This window comes from Bos taurus, chromosome 11 (assembly GCF_002263795.3).
Source record: "Bos taurus isolate L1 Dominette 01449 registration number 42190680 breed Hereford chromosome 11, ARS-UCD2.0, whole genome shotgun sequence".
Lineage (NCBI taxonomy): Eukaryota > Metazoa > Chordata > Mammalia > Artiodactyla > Bovidae > Bos > Bos taurus.
The window spans coordinates 24,188,245-24,207,378 of NC_037338.1; the positions used below are offsets into that span (position 1 = coordinate 24,188,245).

The 19,134-nt window shown below is 44.9% G+C and overlaps 1 long non-coding RNA gene and 1 other non-coding gene across 3 annotated transcripts in view; both read right to left on the reverse strand.

Annotated features, from left to right (window-relative positions):
- LOC112448761 (uncharacterized) overlaps positions 1 to 19,134 on the reverse strand; it is a 244,102-nt gene that overhangs the window by 217,250 nt on the left and 7,718 nt on the right. The gene's annotated exons all lie outside the window — the stretch shown is intronic.
- On the reverse strand, positions 14,103 to 14,178 carry MIR12030 (microRNA mir-12030). The gene has a single exon (NR_162392.1). It is a non-coding gene; the product is annotated as a microRNA mir-12030 (primary transcript).

Sequence of the window (19,134 nt, forward strand, 5' to 3'; positions counted from 1 at the left end):
GACATATCAATTTTGGAATCATTGGCCTATAGATGGCATTCATAGACATGGGACTGGATGAGATCACCAAGGAATTGAATATGGAGAGAAAAATAGGAGGATCAAGGACTGAGCCCTTAGAATACTCCCACATAATGAGATTTGAGAGAAGAAAAGGAACCAGCAAAGGAAGCCAAGGAAGAATGGCCAGGAGAGGATGGTACACTGAAAGCCAAGCAGGAAAAGTGTATCAGAGAGCAAGGAGTGAACAAACGTGCCAAATGTTGTTCAGAGTTCAAGTAAAGATGAAGACTGACAACAGCCATGGGGTATAACAACACAGAAGTCATAGGTAACTTTGATAAGGGCCGTTTCTATGGAAGGATTTGAGAAAAAGCCCCACTAAGTAGATTGAGGAGAAATCAGGAGGCAAGGAATTAGAGACAGTGAGTATGGATATCACTTTCTAGGATTTTTGTTACAGCAGGTGCACAGAAATGAAGTGGCAGCTGGTGGAGAAAGTGGACTCAAGAGAAGATTCCTTTTTTAAGACAGGAGATATCATAGCATGTTCATAAGAATAATACAATAAAAAACAAAACAAGTCAATGGTGTAAGAAAGAAGTGGGGAGCTGTTAGAAGCACATCACTAGGTCCAGCCCACACTCCTGAGTACCAGTAGGTGGAGATCACTGGGGGCTATTTTAAAGGCTGCTTACCACAATAGGGAACTTAAAAAACTAACCAACAGTAGCTGTTAGGAGTCTTTCCTTCACACTGTTTGCCTCCATTCCCAGGTCTGAGCAAAATAAAGCTCAGAAATGAAAGGAGGCCGGGTATTCATCTTCTAAAACACTGCCTTGCCTGAGCAGAGCACAGCCCCAGGGGCACTGGTTTGTTTTTTTAAAGCATACGAGCCTCTAACTGCAGCCTTCGGGCCTACATTTGTCTTCAGGCTCCTGTTCCCCACACTACTTGTGCACGCAGCTCTCCTCGGCTCCCGTGATCCCTCAGGATACATCCTTTTTGAGAATCTTCAGCTCACTCATTGTCAGCTGCCACCACATTTCCCCTCTCTGAGGCCTTTTGTCACTGCCAGGGACACAGTGCAGAGCGCCTTCTGTCAGATCTCCCCAGGAAGGCAAGTGAATAACAGGTCCTTCTCTTACTCAAATTCTAACCCATTCTGCTTCCACCAAGAGGCAATCAGAAGGTGGAATTAAGTAGACAAGAGACACTTCAGAACATTCTTAAACATGTTTAGACACAAATTGCCAAGTTTATGGGAAGAGTGCTGAAAAGCCAACTTGAAGAAGCATTCTCCAAAAAAAATGAGTCATGAGGAATTTACACCACACCAGGAACAATCACCTCCCTGGTTACTGGGCCCGCTTTACAGAAGGGTAGCTACACTCCTTTCCACGCTTACTGTGTTGGAGAATCTGCACCCTGATGAGCAGAGGACAGGAAGGGTCTAACGGTTCCAGACCTCTTCAAGACCAACCAGAGACTTCTCTTCCTGGAACCTTTGATAGTTTGAAGGAAGAGGGTGGTGTGGGGGCAGTGACTGGTTCGTGCTCTTTGGTGTCCTAAAAACCTCAGCTGGAATCCTGGCTCATTTTCTTACTCCCAAACCAGACAACCTGGGGCACGCATCTGAGTTTTCTGTGTTTAATTCACAGCCTCAGAGAAAGGATTACATGATGCAGTTCTTGACAGAGATTACAGGCCAAGGAGCTGCCCACTCCATCTGGGAGACCCTGCAGTTCCAGGGTCCTCAATGTGTCTGATTCTCAATACTATCCTAACCCTCTTAGCAAGGCTCTTCATTTTTCCTCATTCCTTCCCATGAAATCGCACCTTTGAAAGGTACCCTACCAGGAAGACCTTCTCGGAGAAGTTCTCAAGTGAAAGAGAGCTAGTGAGCTCATCTGTGCTGTACGATTCAAGATTCTGAGGCCTCTCTCAGTGACCCATCCTGGGGGATGTTTTTCAATATATTGGGTTGGCCCAAAAGTTGAACTTTGGGGCCAACCCAATAGATTCAGAGAAACACCTTGAAGTCCTCTTCCCAGATCTATCCCAAACTACAGTCTCTCTAATTTTGCCAATTTCTAGCCCTGGGCAAACCTAATCATCCATTTTATCCACTCCTGTTCCCAAGCTGTCAAAAATTGTAAAAGCCAGCTGACCAGCTCCATTATAAATCTCTGTTATTCCGCCTCAGCTGCTCACTAATCCTTTTATTCATCCTTATTAACTGTCTATCCTGCTCCATATGGCAGCAATTTCAATCCAGCCTACTCGAATCTTCAAATACCCCATCCCCTTGTTTCTGAGCCTCCTACTTCACTGAAAAACTTAATGTTCTCTCCCTCACCTCCCCCTGCTTTCATCTCAAAGTAACTTCATTCCTTCATCTGCTCTTCTGGACTCTCTCTAGTCTGCAGGGAGGCCGAATCCCAACTTCTCTCCTGTGCTAACAGCAATCCCAAGGCTTTGGTTTGAAACTGAGTAGAACCCTGTGGGGTTCCTGGGCACAAATCTTTCTGTGTCTCCCACCCTCAACCCTTTCTTGTTTATAGGAAATAGGCTTCATTCAGGCTTCCCTGGTGACTCAGATGGTAAAGAATCTGCCTGCAATGCAGGAGACCTGGGTTCAATCCCTGGGTTGGGAAGATCCTCTGGAGAAGGGAATGGCCATCCACGCTAGTATTCTCACCTGAAGAATTCCATGAACAGAGGAGCCTGGTGGGCTACAGTCCATGGGATCACAAAGAGTTGGACACTACTGAGTGATTAACACACACACAGGTTTCATTCAGCCTCTGGGACCTTCAAGGTTCAAATCAGGGAAGGGAAGGGATGAGCAGATAAGGGCAGTCACAGAAACCAAAACCAATAATGCAGCCTTGGCGCAGGGTCCTGGTTCCCTCTCAAGGGATATATATTGAGCAATATTTTTGAGCTGTTTTGCAGATTCTGAAACCTCCACCAGGTGAAAGAAGTTATCTGTACACAGCCCACAAGCAAGTAGACACCAGACTGGTTAGAACCAGAAAGATGCCGACTCCCACTCACCTCACCACCAACCAATCAGAAGAATGTCCATAAGCTGATCACGCCCTCGTCTTTGAACCATTACCATAAAGCTCCTCACTACTCCCTCCCGGTCAGGACACAATCTTAGCATTAGCCTGCTGTGGCCCCCTTTGCCTGGCAAAACAAAAGAGCTGTTTCCCATTATTCATGCCTCGTCCTGGATTTTTGTCACATTAAGCAGCCCCTCACCCTCTCTTGGAGAAGGAAATGGCAACCCACTCCAGTGTTCTTGCCTGGAGAATCCCATGGACAGAGAAGCCTGGTAGGCTGCAGTCCGTGGGGTCGCACAGAGTGGGACAGGACTGAAGCGACTTGGCGGCGGCAGCACCCTCTCTTGAATGTTCACCTCTTTTTATCCCTTAGGGTAAGAGGCCTTTGGGCTTCCCATATGGTTCAGGGGTAAAGAATCCACCTGCCAATGCAGGAGATTGAGGGTTCAGTCCCTCCCTGGGTCAGGAAGGTCCCCTGGAGAAGGAAACGGCAACCTACCCCAGTATCCTTGCATGGGAAACTCCATAGACAGAGGAGCCTGGCGGGCTATAATCCACAGGGTCACAAAAGAGTCAGACACAACTTAGCAGACACATCAAAGATGCCTTTTCCATGCATCCTCACATCAAACAGCTCTCCTTCCACCCATCAACATCATACACAAACACCATTTACTACTCACTGTTCTCCATCACTGGTTCACCTCTCAGTTCCCAAGAATGATGCTTCCAGATCAAGTACTTCACTGAAAAGATATCTCCAATATGTTTCTAGGTGGAAACACTATGGTCATCTTAGTCCTCCTCCTATTTGATCCTTCTGCAATACTTAGTTAGCTATCCTCTCCTTAAACTGTTCTCCCCCACCTCCACCCCTGCATCCTCACATCCTCCTTTTTCTACTGTTCCTTCTCAGTCTCCATGGCCAGGGCACCCTTCTCCTCCCAGTCCTCAAATGTAAATATTTCATATTGAGAGAGTCAATTCCTAGGCAGGTCGATAAGAAGTCCAGGGTTCCCAGAGGAGGAGAAAGGGGTTTGGGGTTCTCAAGGAGGAGGAAAGGACAAACTTGTTTCTTTCTCTACATTCCTTAGTCTCAGTCACATAAAATATTTTTTTCTTTAAGCTGAGAACTGATGATTACCCAACAAACAACGCAGTTTAATCTCTGTGTGTGTGTTAGTTGCTTAATCGTGTCCAACTCTCCACCACCCCATGGACTGTAGCCTGCCAGGATCTTCTGTCCATGGGAATTCTTCAGGCAAGAACACTGGAGTGGGTTGCCACTTCCTTCTCCATTAAACTCTGTACTAGAGATTATATAACAACAATGTATCCTGCTTGAGGACAGCTTCACCTTCCTGAAAACCTTCTGACTAATCCTGATATCTTAGAATGTATATTATGGGAGTGGATCTGGTAGGGTTTTTACAACCTTGAGACACTCTTTTGATTTATTGTAATAACTAATTGGAGAAGACTCTTGAGAGTCCCTTGGACTGCAAGGAGATCCAACCAGTCCATTCTGAAGGAGATCAGCCCTGGGATTTCTTTGGAAGGAATGATGCTAAAGCTGAAACTCCAGTACTTTGGCCACCTCATGTGAAGAGTTGACTCATTGGAAAAGACTCTGATGCTGGGAGGGATTGGGGGCAAGAGGAGAAGGGGACAACAGAGGATGAGTTGGCTGGATGGCATCACCGACTCGATGGACGTGAGTCTGAGTGAACTCTGGGAGTTGGTGATGGACAGGGAGGCCTGGCGTGCTGCAATTCATGGGGTCGCAAAGAGTCGGACATGACTGAGCGACTGATCTGATCTGATCTGATCTGAATAACTAATTAAAAATGTGTATAACTCCATTGCTAACACTATCAAGGAGGGCACTGTCCGTCACTTCCATACATGGGGTCTAAGGAAAAGTACACAATAACAGACACCCTTCTGATGTCTATGTCAGGAGCTTTTTCTGTTCCTTTCCATACCTTAAAAAATTCTGCTACACAAAAGCTCTTGAGTGATCAAGCTTGGTCCCTGGTCCCAAAGTTAAATCTTCTTCAGAGATCACGAATCCAACACCGTTCACTGTAAGCTATCATCTTGGGGGCTCATCCAGGATCTTCAGAATAAGGTAAGAACACTCAGAGCTCTAGCCTCTCTGCTTTCTCAGTACACAAGTTTTCTGCTTTACTTTACTAACTCTACTGTGTGCTTATGTGAATGAATGACATGCCCTGTGCAAAGCGCTCATTGAGCTCTGCTCTGCGGTTTCACAGGGCCTCATAATGACTGAAGGCAGCCCCAAAAAGGAGAGCCTTATCAGGGTTTTATCCAACCTGCGAATGCCAAGATACCCAATATCCCTGCAAGGGAGCAGCCAGAAATGGGCAAAGCATGTGGACTGAACTTTCCTTTCTTGGTCAGCTTTTCCTGGTCTCTTTGACCACTTCATAATTACATAGGGAATTAGAACTACTAACCTAATCTGTCAGGTCATAGACTTCCAAGGGACTTATGATCCATGCTGTTATTGTGTACTTTTACTTAGACCCCATGTATGGAAGTGCTTAGCCTTGCTAGACTTGCTAGAAAGTTACTAGGAGCACATATGCAGGAAGGTGGAACTCTAGCTCCAGGAACGTCTCTCAGGCTAGAGGTTACTAGCTTGGCTGCCTGCCTCAGGGGCCAGCGACCTGAAAATGAGTCTTTGTCATGGCTGTGCCTCCTGTCTATATGGATAGAAGCGCTGCTGGTGACCGTGAGGTTTTTGAGGACACAGGATGGGAATTGCAGGATCTATTCAGATTGGAAGTACAACAGCCTTCTTCCTTTGGTAGCACTAGCTCTTACTGGACCGTTGGAGGCTCTCTGATGGCTTTTGTCTCAACTCCTTAGATATTCTTTTGTGGACTCCGTGGAAATGAACTGCAAGGATTGGTCCTAGGAGCCTGAAGACAAAAATCACTTTTTCCTTGCTAGCCAACCCTCCACCACTTCTTTTGCTATAGTAATGTGTCAATGACTCACTGCTTCTACTGAGGTCAGGACTGTACTCAGGAATGGGCACGGGCACAGGTAAGATGGATGCTTCCTCTAGTAGTCCTAGCTTGGGAAACATTCCGGGAAAGCTACTCTGTTACACTGTGGGTGGCATCAGAGAAAAGGGCAAATCAAACAAAGGTCTTGGTGGTATGGAACTAAATCAATCTGGGATGCCATCAGGTCTACCCCTGGTGCATCTCCACCCCACCTCAGTGGTAGAACCAGGAGGGATGAGTAAGACGCCTGCACTGCTAAGAGACAGACTAAGTCCAACCAGGGAAGGAACGCTTTGGTGGAGATCTACACCCACATCTAGAGCAGGGAAGGATGCTTCTGGTGGAAAAAAGCCATGGCTGTGGATGCCACTTCTTTTCCTTTTACAGACGGGAGCTAGCAGTTCCAGAACCTCTCCTTTACTAATGCATATATATGGAATTTAGAAAGATGGTAATGATAACCCTGTAAGCAAGACAGCAAAAGAGACACAGATGTATAGAACAGTCTTTTGGACTCTGTGGGAGAGGGAGAGGGTGGGATGATTTGGGAGAATGGCATTGGAACATGTATAATATCATATATGAAATGAATCACCAGTCCAGGTTCAATGAATGATACTAGATGCTTGGGGCTGGTGCACTGGGATGACCCAGAAGGATGGTACGGGGAGGGAGGAGGGAGGGGGGTTCAGGATGGGGAACACGTGTATACCTGTGGCGGATTCACGTTGATGTAGGGCAAAACCAATACAATATTGTAAAGTAATTAACCTCCAATTAAAATAAATAAATTTATATTTTAAAAATAAATAAATAAATAAAACTAGGACAAGTTTGATCCCCAGAATTTAAAAAGACACGTGACCTTCTTCTGTGACACTGAATGGACACAGTATCCTTTGGAAGATGGGGAACACTGGCCTGTTGAAGGGTCTCTTAATTATGATACAGTTTTACAACTAGACCAGTTTGGTAGAAAACAAGAGAAATGGGTAGAAGTGCCATATGTGTTGCTCTTTATCTCTCTGCAAGACATGTCAGACTTATGTCCTAAGGGTGCAGATTTGGGTGTGAAATTCAGCTCCCTCCTGTCCTCTTACTTTGCCCCTGTATCTGGGGTCCCCAACTGAAAAGGCTGAGAATCAGGGCACCCTTCCAGGAGGGGCTGCCTCAGTCTCAGTAGAAATTCAAACAGTACCAAATGCAGTGGAGACTATCAAGAGGATCCAGAAAGTACGTAGAAGCCTTTACAGGACTAGCTTTACTTTATGACCTTCTTTGGAGAGATGTAATGGACTGCAAGGAGATCCAACCAGTCCATTCTAAAGGAGATCAATCCTGGGTGTTCTTTGGAAGGAATGATGCGAAAGCTGAAACGCCAGTACTTTGGCCACTTCATGCAGAGTGTTGACTCATTGGAAAAGACTCTGATGCTGGGAGGGATTGGAGGCAGGAGGAAAAGGGGACGACAGAGGATGAGATGGCTGGATGGCATCACCGACTCAGTGGACATGAGTTTGAGTGAACTCCGGGAGATGGTGATGGACAGGGAGGACTGGGGTGCTGCAATTCATGGGGTCGCAAAGAGTCAGACACGACTGAGCGACTGAACTGAACAGAACTGAATGCATGTCTTGGGACAGACGCTGACTCCTGACTCAAGAACTCGAGTTTTGGAGGAAGCTGCTACTTTTGGAGATGAATGGCTTGAACATGAGATAAGGGGAAAGAGGGAACTAGCCCTCCTTCCTACTAGGAGCCAAGCAGTTCCTATAACAGAGCCACTTTGTCAGATGTATTCTTGAAGGACTCAAGCGAGCACATGCTAAGACTTTAAACTATGTTAAGTTTGCTGACATCGAACAGAGACAGAAGGAAACTCCTGATAAACTCCTAGTATAGACTACGGGAGGCTCTCCACAAACTTACTGATGTCATTCTTGAAAGTGCAGAAGGAGGAATGATCTTAAAAGATAGATTTCTCACTCAGTCACCTCCAGATACCTGCTGTAAGTTACGAAAACAGGCGTTTGGACCAAATCAGTCTTTTGAAAAACTGTTACAGCTGGCTCAGATGGTATATTGTGGTGGAGAATATAAGGAGGAAAATAAGAGGCAAAAAAGAATCAGGCAAAAGACTGAAGCCCCAACAATGGCTGTTAGATCTGCTCTGAAACAGCCTGAGGAAAAATGCCCAGAGGAACCCAGCTGAGATGGACTTGTTATTACTGTAGAAAGGAGGGGCATCTCAAGTGGGATTGCCCTCAGGCATCTAAGCCACCCCCTGGCTCCAGGTCTGATCTGCAAAGGACCATACTGGAGAAGAGACTGCCATCCGAGGTATAGATCCAGGGGTCAGACTCTCAAGACAATCTGGACTGAAGGTGCCCGGGGGTCCCCACACAAGTTCCCGTCCTAATTACACCTGAGGAACCCCAGGTTTTAATAACTGTGGGGGGTCAACCAATCGATTTCTTTTGGACACTGGGGCAACTTTCTCTGTGCTCACCGAAGCCCCTGACCCACTTCCCTCCCAATCCACTACTGTAATGGGATTGTCTGGATGAGCCAAACATTATTATGTCAGTTGAGTTCAGTTCAGTTCAGTCCCTCAGTCATGTCCGACTCTTTGCGACCCCATGAATTGCAGCACGCCAGGCCTCCCTGTCCATCACCAACTCCCAGAGATCATTCAAACTCACGTCCATCGAGTTGGTGATGCCATCCAGCCATCTCATCCTCAATTGTCTCCTTCTCCTCCTGCCCCCAATCCCTCCCAGCATCAGGGTCTTTTCCAATGAGTCAACACTTCGCATGAGGTGGCCAAAGTATTGGAGTTTCAGCTTTAGCATCAGTCCTTCCAAAGAACACCCAGGACTGATCACCTTCAGGATGGACTGGTTGGATCTCCTTGCAGTCCAAGGGACTCTCAAGAGTCTTCTCCAACACCACAGTTCAAAAGCATCAATTCTTCGGCGCTCAGCTTTCTTCACAGTCCAACTCTCACATTATGTCAGTCATCCTTTAAGTGGCAACTGGGACTCTGTGCTGTTTTCTCACGAGTTTCTAATCATGCTATAGTCTCCCTCACCCCTTCTGGGGAGGTATATACCCAACAAGGTCTAGGCCTCTGTTTTCATGAATATGGAACCAGCTCTTTTTAATGGAACAAACTGTAAATCCTAGAGTGTGGACTGATGGAAAAACTGTGGGTTGAGCACAAAATGCTGTTCCTGTCTTTATCAAGCTCAATGACCCTCACCTATTTTCACATCAAAAACAGTATCCACTAAAGCCAGAGGTTAATGAATGGGCAAAATCTTACCGTACTGACTTCTCATGATGTAAGTGTGATCTTAAACTCTTTAGAGCAACAATGCTCCACTTTCAAAGCTGTTGTTAACTCAAGGGGTGTTGAAAGCTCTAGGAATAGAATATCACTTACACTGTTCCTGAAGACCCCAATCTTTGGCAAAGGTAGAAAAAAAGCTAATGACATTATTAAGAGACATCTGCGTAAGCTAACTCAGGAAACACAAGACAGTTGGTTTAAAGTTTTACCTATAGCTTTAATGAGGGCTCAAACTGCCCCTAAGAAGAAAGGGGTGTTTCTATGACAGACTGTTTTTGTGCACAGATATTGTCATAGATCCTGAAGGCTTAAAATTAACTATGTGACTCAGCTTTTAGCTTTTCAACAGACATTACCAGGAGGTTAACTCCTGACCCAGCCTGTGTCAAACAAGCCGCTGTTTGAGCCAGGAACTGAGATGGGCCTGAGAATCTAGGTGGGCTTGCTTCTGGTAACTCCAAAAGTCCTGAGTCTGTCGTTTGACCCACAAGACGGTGCCTTCCTGTCCTGGACTCATTCCTATGCTGCATTCCACAATCAGTCTAATTGCTGGGTCTGCGGAGCACTCCTCTCCTCATCAATTGAAGACTTCCCATGATGGATTTTCTGCTTCAAGGAAAGGACTTTCTTCAACTCTGTGATGACATCTAACAATCCTAAGATGGACTGGTATAACATATTGTACCTTAACTATGGACATAATGTGACTTTCAACTTTGATTATACATTATCTTGGTTTAATAACTATTTTGGTGCACAAAAGAAGGTAGATGGGTCTAGATCTGGTGGTTTTCTACCTGATGTTTATCAAATATGGGATGAGGTCATATGGCTAACTCCCAAAAAGGGACGCCTACTATCTAATGCTCCCATATGCAGGGAACAAATAGAGCCATCCCCAGAAGTTAGCCAACAACTTAATTATAACGATTAGAAACAATTGGGATTTTTGCCTCAAGAAATACGCAATGTAATCATCCCTGTGTTTTCCAGTTCCAGTCCAGGTCCTCCTTTTGCCTGGCCAGGCACTGATTGGGACTGGATCCCTCAGTCATGCTGGCTTGCACTAAACGGGATCTACTGGATGTGTGGCTCTTACCTATAAGCATGACTTTCCCCTAGCTGGATAGGTAGACACACCCTAGGTCTAGCTTTTACTCTTGGTTTCATATTTTCAGAACTTCCAGAGAAGCCTACTAACCTGCCACACCTTAAAACTCATTGGGCAAAATATGTATTTCACTTGTATGATTATCTGGCTTCGATATTCATTCCCTTTCACTTTACTAAACACATGAACAAGATGATTCAGGCTATGGATTCTCCTGAAGCCTCACTCACCTCACTTTGGGAAACGTTAACTAGCTCCCCATGGTGGAAAACTATCTTAATCGTAAAAATTCTAATTGTTCTGTTTTTACTGTTTGCTCCCTGCATCTGTAACTGTGTAACTGGATTTGTTTCTAAGCATTTGAAAGCTTTTAAGTTACTAATGGTTGTTCAGCCTCCTACAAGGGCCACAGACTCCTCCAACTATTACTTGGGGCCCCTGGATCAGAGACCCTCAATATGAGGGTTAGGAGAATATGTTGCCTCAGCAATTTACGGACAATGCCCCATCACAACAGGAAGTAGTAATGGAACAAGAACGATGGCCCTTTCCCTTGGCAACATAATTCTCCTAAAAAGGGGGGTGGGGAGTGGGGTGGATGAGAGAGTCAGTTTCTAGGCAGGTTGATAAGAAGCCCAGGGTTCCCTGAGGAGGAGAAAGGGGTCTGGGGTTCTCAAGGAGGAGGAAAGGACAAACTTTTTTTTTCTCTCTACATTCCTTAATTACATAAAATGTTTTTTCCTTTAAGCCCAGAACTGATGATTACACAACAAACAACTCAGTTTAAGCTCTGTACTAGGGATTATATAACAACAATGTATCCTGCTTGAGGACAGCTTCTCCTTCCTGAAAACCTTCTGATTAATCCTGATATCTTAGAATGTATATTATGAGAGTGGATCTGGTAGGGTTTTTACAACCTTGAGACACTCTTTTGATTTACTGTAATAACTAATTTAAAAAGTATATAACTCCCTTGCTAACACTAGTGAGGGGGGCACTCTCCATCACCCCTCCGATGTCTGTCAGAAGCTTTTTCTGTTCCTTTTCATCCTGTAATAAAACTCTGCTATGCAAAAGCTCTTGAGTGATCAAGCTTGGTCCCTGGTCCCAAGGTTAAATCTTCTTCGGAAATCACGAATCCAATGCTGTTCACCATAAGCTATCAATATGTCCTTTTCCATGCATACTTCTCTCTGTGCAATCATATCTACTCGCTTGGGCCTAACTATTACCGTATCAACATGAAATACTTTTAAACCTATCTCACTGGTACTGACCTCACTTCTGAATCTGTTCCTTCTAGAATTTCCAACTGCCTACCAAACAGACCCCCAAAATTGACTGCCTTCATTGCCAACTCACCAATTCTACAGCCATTTTAGATCAGAAATCACCTTTTCCACCGTGCCTCAAATAATCTCCTTCCCCTGAGTTTCTTCTTCTGACCTACCCCTTTCTTTATTTTCTCTTCTTGCCTTTTTTACACAGTTAGGCTCCTCCTTAGTTTGCCTACATAGAACTCCAGTTCCACAAATGACCGAAAGCCGTTCAGTCACCAAGTCTATTGATTCTTTTCCATTTCCACTGACATCTTTATAATTTTGCTATTGGGAGTTTACCATTAGTGATTCATCTTGAGTATCCTCAAACCACCACCCTCCACAAAGGATGCACAGTCCTCCCTTAGTCCTCCCTTAGTCCTCCCAAATACGGGGAATTGATTCCAGGAGCCCCCAAGGAGGCCAAAATCCATGGACGCTCAAGTCACTTACATAAAATGGAGGAATACAATGAATATAGTTGGGCCTCCATATTCTTAAGTTTCACATCCACAGATTCAACCAACTGCAGTTGAAACTGAAGTTGACTGAATTTGCAAATGTGAAAACCGAGCACAGAGAGGACCAACTGCATATAACACAGCAGTAAATGAGCCGCAGCAGTAGCCACAAGGAGTGAGATCAACCCGTTGGAGAACCACAGTGGAGGCAAGACGAGGTTCACAATGGCTGCTATAGATCACAAAGAGACCTCCTCCACCACCCAAAAGTCAGGTTACAAAGGGAAAGACCACTGGTCAGGATCACAAATCACAACCATATATGCTCTTTAATTATTGCCTCAGGTTATATCAACTCTAAAGGAAATCAACCCTGAATATTCATTGGAAAGACTGATGCTGAAGCTAAAGCTCCAATACTTTGCCCACCTGATGTGAAGAGCTGACTTATTGGAAAAGATCCTGATGTTGGGAAAGACTGAGGGCAGGAGATAAAGGGGTCAACAGAGGATGAAATGGTTGGATAGCATCACTGACTCAATGGACATGAGTTTGGGCAAACTCTGGTAGATAATGAAGGACAGGGAAGGCTGGCATGCTACAGTTCATGGGATTGCAAAGAGTCAGACATGACTTAGCGACTGAAAAACAACAACAATGAAACTGTAAGAATAACAGTTATATTTAAAGACATAGAATAATGCCTTGTCAAAAGAACCAAGGACACATACTTTCATGCAGGGCCACCAAGAAAGAATTTTTCTGCCAAGTATTATGAGGGTTCCCAGAAATGAGCACAATTGTCGTTTGTTTCTCTAGGGCTTGTTGAAGTAGACATGGTAAGCCAGGGGACCCTGCTCATTTGAAATTCAGAGCTGCATTCCCTGTTTCCCACCTTGTTGGGAAAGAACATTCCTGTCTTAGTCTAGCCAAGGTAGAGCCAGCTTTCTAGGGAACTCAGATGCAGGACAGAGGGCAGAAAAGAGATTTCTGCTAGTCACCTTCTGCTGATTCCAAGGTTCTTGTGATTTATCAAAGCATTAGGCAAGACCGGAACAGGGTTCTAAGCTAAGCAATGTTTCCCTACAGGCAATGAACCTGTGAAACAGATGAGAAAGGGCAGAGACCAGCAGATGGCCATCAGCCAAGCGAGGCCAGCTTTGTTAACCAATGATTCAGACACATTTGTCATTCCTGCCTTTTGCATGCAGGTGCTACATCTTTAAAACTCAGGACTCCTGTCTCAGCAACCCCATGTAGAAACACGCAGCCTATTTCCCTCCCTTCCATGTCACATATATCATTTTTCTTCCCTGTTTCATGATGATAAATAGGGATTTATCTGATGATTAACTGAAAGAGATACCTCTGAGTCACAGATCATTCACTTCCTCCTCTGGCAATCTGAAGAAGGAATCTCATTTCTTTGTGGTTATTTTAGTACCTTTGAATCTCGGTAATGAATGAGACTTCCAGAGCTCATCTCTCTGTCTGCTGGTGACTTTAAATCTTGGCAGTTGGTAGGAAAGGATGGCAGAAGAGAATTTTTGCAAAGACCATTTCCTACCAGGAAGCCCAGGTGGCATTGGTGTTAAAGAATCTACCTGCCAATGCAGGAGATACAGATTCAGTTCCTGTGTTGGGAAGATCCCCTGGAGAAGGACATGGCAAACCACTCTAATATTCTTTTTTAATAAATTTTTTACGCCGCGACATCCCCCCGGCCCGGGCCGTGCTGCGCTCACCCGCCCGCTGGCAGAGCCCGGAGCGGGAGCCGGGCTGGAGTCAGCGTGCGAGCTGCTCTGGCCGCTCCGGGCCCCGGGGCCGTGTAGCGAGGCGTCAGCGTGACCGCAGGTCTGGCCACTGCTCACGGAGACTCGAGAATCCCATAGACAGTGGAGCCTGGCAGGCTATAGTCCATGGGGTCACAAAGAGTTGGACATGACTGAGAGGCTTCCTTTGTTTTCTTTCTTTCCTGCCAGACCAGGTATCCCAGACAGCCTCTCCCTGCACCATGAAGACTCATCTCATTTTATGAGCCATCAAAAGCTCTACAGTACTTCTCCAGCAGTAGGTTCAAGATGACATATTCCACAACTTATGGAATAACTACTTGGGAAGTCAAAACTCACCACATTGCTCTTTCCAGCTAAGAAAGAGAATAATCTGAATTTTTTAAATGTGGAGACTGTTCTCCAGGTCATTTTTCAATCTCTTCCACCAGTTCTGGGGAACAGGTAAATCAACTTAATTCAGCCAGATCTTCTTTCTCTGCCACAACAGTCCAGTTAGCAATGAAGTGACTGGGCAGGGACAATCATGTGGAAGAGAAAAAAGGAAAGATGCAAATAAAGTCAGCCCTCATTCATTAGAACATGAATGCTGCCGAGCTGACTGCAACACCACACCTTGAACCACTGGGAGAGAAGAAACACTAGAAGTCAACAACTTCGATCATTTAGTATATGCCCCTTCATCACTGCAGATCCACACCCAAGTGAAACTGTCTTAGTCTCTCTCTTTTTCTAAACATTTACTGACTTGCCTGCACAAAGTCTTAGTTGCGGCACTTGGGATCTTCAATCTTCATTGCTACATGCGGGCTCTTGAGTTGCACCACACACGATTTTTAGTTGCCGCATGTGAACTTCATGTCATGGCATGTGGGATCCAGTTCCACGACCAGGGATTGAATCAGTCCCCCTGCACTGGGAACTCAGAGTCTTAGTCACTGGACACCGGGGAAGTTCCAGTCCTATTCTCTTTGAAAGCTTTTAGAACATTATATCCTGGCTTGAATGGAAAGAGAATGTGTGTATGTGTGTGACTTTGTACTGCAGAGTATCTCCAGTTAAGATTTAGACAAATACAGGAAGTAAATGCTAAAAGATCCATAGAAAAACAAAACCACAAGGGTTCATTCTGATTATGAATGTATCCAGGAGGGCTGGTCTTTTTCATTCTTGTCTTCTGGTTGCAGAGCATTTAAACATAAGATCTCTATTCCTGGGTTGTTTTTATTTCATTGTTGTTGTTCAGTCTCTAAGTCATGTCCAACTCTTTGTGACCCCATGAACTACATACAGCACACCAGGCTTCCCTGCCCTTCACTATATCCCAGAGTTTGTCCAAACTCATGCCCGCTGAGTCAGTGATGCCATCCTACATCTCATCCTGTTGACCCTTTCCCTCCTACCCTCAGTCTTTCCCAGCATCAGGGTCTTTTCCAATGAGCCGGCTCTTCAGATCAGGTCACCAGAGTATTGAAGTTTCAGCTTCAGCATCAGTCCTTCCAATGAATATTCAGGGTTTATATCCTTTGGGTTGACTGGTTTGATCTCCTATTCTGCTAAAATGTTTCATTTAAAAAAATTTTATCAACAATCTCATTTCAGCACAATCTCTGATGAGACACCATAAAAGCACTTCCATTCATATTTCACTAGCCACAGCAAGTCACAAGGCCACACCCAACTTCAGAGGGAGTTAGAAAGTGCACTCCTGTCATCTGCAGAGAAGCACTCATCAACCACGCAGATTCTACTTCAGAGTATTTCTCAAATCAGTCCCTACCTAGCCACTGCTCCTGTTGAGTCATGAACTCAGTGCTTTGTGCTTTTCCGAACTAAAATGTAACAAAAGCTCGCAGCGCCATTTCCTACTGCCAGTCTGGCCCCTCTCCAACGCACTCTGCTGGCAGCTGCCAGAGGGCACTTTTGAAAGCGCAATGTCAGCCCTCAGTGGCTTTCAGGTCCACGTTCAAAGCCCTTCACGTGGCACAAAGGTTCTTATTGACGTGGCTACTGCCCACATCCCTGGCTCATTCCCATCCCTCCCCCACACTCACATGGCTGAACCTCATAATTCTCTTTCACTCTCAAGGTTTCCTTTTCTGTACCCTTGAACATGCTATTCCATTGGGGTGAGATAATTTCCATCACTTCTTTTACTAGCTAACTAAATCTGAGCCTTTGAAAATCAACTCAAGAAACTTCTACTCCAGGAGACCTTCCCTAATCACTCCCCATCCAAGTCTGACCTAGAAGCCCCCAAAGCCCCCTGTGTATACTTTGGTCTGAGCACTCTCCATACTGTGAGGCCTTCATTTTACTTACGTGGTTCCTAGACATGATTTTAAACCTTTGGAATTCAGGAACCAGGATCTGTGCAAAGCACTCATTAAAGACCAGTTGGATGGATGCATCAATAAAATCATGCCAGGCTCTGCACTGGGTATCAGTGTCTCAAAGGTCAATCACACACTCTATGCACATCACATACATAGTCTCTGAGACTGCCTCTAGAAGGAGCCAAAGCAGCAGGAGAACTGAAGATGGAGAAAGAAGACAAGGGCAGTTTCCTACCAATTCAGTAAGCAAATGGTTCCATGTCCATTCTTTCCGAAGCCCCAGCCAAAGGAACCCTTCCTCTGTAGTAAATGATGCTTGTCTTTCCCTTTTTCTTTTCTCTCCACTGAAATCCCCTGTCCTCTGTCCTTTCCTAAGAATCCTGAGGGATCTCTAGAACAAATGTAGAAACTTACTTTAGGTTAGCCCTTCCAGATAACACATCTGCACCTTAGGACACTTTACCGCTACAAGCTACTTATAGAAGAAATTCATATCCCTGGCCAGGGAGTTGTGTCAGGATTGGGGACCACAGCGAGAAGGAAAAAAAAAAAAAGAATTTTTATCTATTTCTTAAGATCACCTGAACTTCCCTACACAGGTAACAGGAAACTTTTCTGCCGTCTCCCACTAAAAGGGTACCATAGACAATGAGGAAAATGGATTGTGCCCTCTCTTCCCAGGTCTCTAGAGCCTCTTAGGGCCTTTGGTCTGACTTTTCTAAACAAACTCGTCAGGAGAGAACTGAGTTACTTGCTAAGAATTTTTATATCTCTTAAGTATAAAGTTGAAAATGAAAACAGCCCATTTTCATGCTGGTTCCAAGAACCAACCACACACAGTACTTCCTAGAGGCTACACACATTATAAAATCATTAAATAAGCAAAGAGGCAAGACAGAACAGTGATTATCCAGTTTTCTAGCTCTGGAGGACCTTGGACTAGTCACTTAGCTCCTGAGTTTCCCTGTCTGTTAAAGGGGTATGATACTAGCAGCTGCTGTCCTAATAAAACAAGGTGTCTCAATGTCAACATTATGAGCATTTGGGCCTAGATAATTCTATGTTGTGAAGAGCCGTCCTGTGCATTCTAGAGTATACAACACTGTCCCTGGCCTCCAATCCCTGGATTCCAGTCCCCTCCCTCAGTTATGAAGACCAAAACATTTCCAGATATTACCAAATGTCCCCTGTGAGGGCAAAGTCACCATTGGTTAAGAACTTCTGCTGTAAGCAAGATAAACAAATCAATGCACACTGTGTGTGGACCTATTCTTGCCACACAGCAAATGCTCCACAAGTTGACCCAGAGGGTAACAGACCAGAAAGACAGTTTGTTCTGTAACAGGGAGGACTGCACTATTCTTTTAGAGCCCCTAATAAAGCTCCACATTTCTGAATCGCCCTCCATCCTTGAAAGGCCTTGGTAACGACTCCACGTGGCATTGACCACCTGGCAAATCTGCAAGTACTTACGTTATTGTCTCTCCCTCTTCCCTATTGAATGATACAAGCAATTCGTTCAAAATAACGTTTATTATTCCCCTCAATACTTGAATGCCTGCTCAGCCAAAGACACTGTACACTACAGAGAATATTTTTATTGGATTTTACAAACAATAAAAATCACCCATCTGGCCTCACTCACTTTTATCTTCGTTTAAAGCCCATTTTGTTAGAATATCAAAAAATTTGGTTTCCCTCCTACACAGGGAAATGTTAGTGCCTCCCAGTAACACTATGGTGCCCGGCACTTTCCATAGGCTTGGAAGTAACCAAAGTGGCCACTGCATTGACAGACAACTCTGGCTGCTAGAAAGTTCGTCTTTATCCCAGGCCTGACACCTCTCTGCACATTGTTCAGTCAAGTACTGATTGTGTGGCTGCTGTGTGCAAGTGCCACGGCCCTTAAGCCAAATACAAGTCCTACTCCTTTCCTGACTAAAGACAACCAGTTCAGTTCATGATTCCCCATAGACAATGATGTCCTGGTCCCTAATAATCTTGGTCCCCCTCTTCAGATCCACTTCCCTGGGGGTCCAGCTAAGACTCCTCGCTCCCAATGTAGGGGATTCCCCTGTTCGATTCCTGGTCAGGGAACTAGATCCCACATGCTACAACGAATTGTTCACATGCCACAACTAAAGATCCCCCATGCTGCAACTAAGACTCGGCTCAAATAAGTAGTTTTTAAAAATAAAAAAATTAACAGATGCACTTTAATTTATCAATAGACCCTCAAAATGAGGAATCCAAATTGCAGCCCCACTCCAGGTTTGATATGACCCACAAACAACCCAGCAGGACTGGAACATCACTGATCTACACTCGGTCAACCTTCAATACGGCCCACGATGGTCATCTCTTTTAGCAGGCAAGGCCTCCCACTTTAAGGCAAAGTAGCAACTCAGGAATTTTTCATGCAAATTCCCTCCCAGCAAGTTGACTCCCATCCTATATACTCAAGGTCATCTTTTGAACCTATCATATTTAATCTTGTTATCTTAAGTAGAGGCCAGGAAGTCAAGGCTTTAATCTTAGTCCCGTAAACCACGGTTCAACTACTTCAGTTCAATTCAGTCACTCTGACTGTTTGCGATCCCATGGATTGCAGCATGCCAGGCTTCCCTATCTATTCAGCTACTTCTTCCTC